Source organism: Alosa sapidissima, chromosome 2 (assembly GCF_018492685.1).
Source record: "Alosa sapidissima isolate fAloSap1 chromosome 2, fAloSap1.pri, whole genome shotgun sequence".
NCBI lineage: Eukaryota > Metazoa > Chordata > Actinopteri > Clupeiformes > Clupeidae > Alosa > Alosa sapidissima.
Genome location: NC_055958.1, coordinates 17,143,572 through 17,146,071, shown reverse-complemented (window position 1 = coordinate 17,146,071; position 2,500 = coordinate 17,143,572). Strand labels below are relative to the sequence as shown.

General features: G+C 40.4%; 1 long non-coding RNA gene across 1 annotated transcript in view; it reads left to right on the top strand.

The window, feature by feature from the left end:
* LOC121698051 overlaps positions 1-2,115 on the top strand; it is a 4,108-nt gene extending 1,993 nt beyond the window's left edge. Inside the window, exon 2 of the long non-coding RNA XR_006026683.1 lies at positions 1-2,115. This exon is cut by the window's left edge and continues 881 nt beyond it. This is a non-coding gene — a long non-coding RNA (uncharacterized LOC121698051).
* Positions 2,116-2,500: the final 385 nt, after the last annotated feature.

The window sequence follows — 2,500 nt, the reverse complement described above, 5'->3', positions numbered from 1 at the left end:
GTGTGTTTTTCTCTTCTAAAAAAAAACAGGCCTACATACATCTGAGTTTATCTATTAACAGTAAGCCCTGCGTCTCTCTGTGGCTTTATGGTCTATTGACAAGGTCACAGGGGCGTGTTAGCAGTTGTGTTTGTGTGTTTAGAGCATGCATGTGTATATTTAAAAAGGGATGCCTATGTGAATGTAAAGAGTTTTCTCCATGGCCTAGGACAATGTCTTTATGAGTGGAATTGGAGGTGGGCTTTGTTTTGTTTTGTGTTTTTATTTTTTGTTTTGTTTCTCTTATTATGAAATTATGAAAAACTATGTCAGTTATTCCAAGTCTTTTTGCCACACACTTCTGCCCTTCAGTCCTCTCAGACAGTGAGTTCTTTTTCCTTTTTTTGTTTCACAAGAAGTGCTAAGCGATGAGAGAGGAACAGGATGGTGTCATTAGAAACACTGCCAATGGAACTTGGCAAAAAATGGCTTTCTCCTACCCTCCACCTCCACAGCGGATTTTTTTTTTGTGCTTTTTTTTTGCTTTTTGTCCATCCATCTCTTCAGCTTTTCAGTTCCTGTCTTTTGTCTCCTGTGCTTCTCGGCCTTGATGATGATGAAATGGATGTAAATTGCCAAAGTCCCACACACTTTCCTGTGTACCCAATCTGTTGTCACGTCGTCTCTCAGAAAGGGGGAGAGAGAGAGAGAGAGAGAGAGAGAGAGAAAAGAGAGAGAAAGAGAGATGGGTTGCAGGAGTGCTTGAATACATAAAAACTCCCAGGGAAGGTGACGAGTGCCTGCCCAGCTGTTTCTGTACATTAACTGTGTGTGTGTGTGTGTGTGTGTGTGTGTGTGTGTGCGCGCGCATGTGTGTGTGTATCTGAGTGTCAGAGATGGATTGTGTAATTGTGCTGTGTTTGTATAATACATGTGTGAATGTGTGTTTACCTCTGAAGTGCTACTTAGCAGACAGTGAAACTTTTATCTTTAAAAAAAATGCAAACCAAAGCTTTGCTTAAACCCTTAGACCAGGCATTCCAAGACCCACGATGATAGCAGTTGTGAATATTTTAACTATCCTACGTCCGGGACTAACCAGCCCCCTAAGTAGGGCACCACCCTAACCAGCCCCCTAAGTAGGGCACAACCCTGATGCTGCCTTCCTGTGACCTCATGGTTCTCACCTTCACGACCCTCACCCGACACTTAACACATCCGCGCCAGATCTGCTTACAGTACCTGTAAAGGGGCCCAGCCCTAAATAATCCATGGTGAGGGTTTGTGTGACATCACAGTATTAGCTTTCCGTTTTCCTGTTTTGCGCTGGTAAAGGGGTAAACCCGTGCCAGCTCGAGGGTGATCAGAACGACTACTATCACATGGGTCAGCCTGACTCACTAGAGATGCTGTTGGTTAGACGGCAGGTCGTGGTGGTGGTGCAGGTCCCCAGAGCTGCACTTTAAAAAATTAAGAAATAATATTAATATGAATAATAATACAGGATCAAGGTTGAATTTCCAATGGCTTTTTTTCCCTTCAGTATATACTGTAGGGATCACTATATATATAGGGACTTCACTATATAGGGATATTTTTTCAAGCTGGAGTTTTCAGTCCAGTGGTTGTTGTTTTATTATTATTTTTATTAGAGCACTACGTAGGAAACAGGAAACCATTGGACACATGGTCAGATCTTTGAGTGGCATTCTGGACGAGTGAGCTTGGCTTTTACAGTATTAGTCAACATTCAGAAAGGTGCTATGGTACTCAGTGGTGTAGTAGTGGTTTTTACTCTCTGATAACTAACCTATGTGTCTTAACTAGATCCTTGGTGTGGAAATGCCATTCTCACAATTTATTTGTGTTTGTTTTGTCTGTCTGCTTTTTTTTCCTCTTGTAAACTTTTACAAAGATATGTTATTATGACTCTCTATTGTTATTATCTGTGTACAAAAAAAAACAACACAAAAAATAACAAATAAAAAATGATATTTATTGAAAAAGGAAGATTGTGTTTTAAAACAAACTTTAAAAAGCTGTCTTTTGCTTTTATTTTGAAAAGCCCGTTTGTATTCTATTTGATTAACAACTGTTGACAGGTGAGCAAACTAAATAAAGCTATCTTGTACTGACCACTCTGTGTCTCACCCTCTGTTTCTGACCCAAGCTGTTCCCATAGCCTCCGATCATATTTGTATTGTATCAGTGTCTTAACTATTCCTCATAAGTGAATATGATGACTTCAAACCCCGGCCCACAGGCCTGTGTGTCACATAGCCTGATAAGGAGTTTAGTATGGGATCTAGCAATGCAGATTAGAGGAGTTTATGCAGTTAAGTGCCATTCTTACCATTCTTGCCATTCTTGTTTGAAGGTGACTGTCGTCATTCTGACATTATTGCTTACTGTACCTACAGTATTCACAGAAGAGGTAACCACACATGATACATAGACACAGTCATATGAATATCAGTTACAGTATTTTGTGGCTTCAAAAATTATGGCACACTGAGGGTCC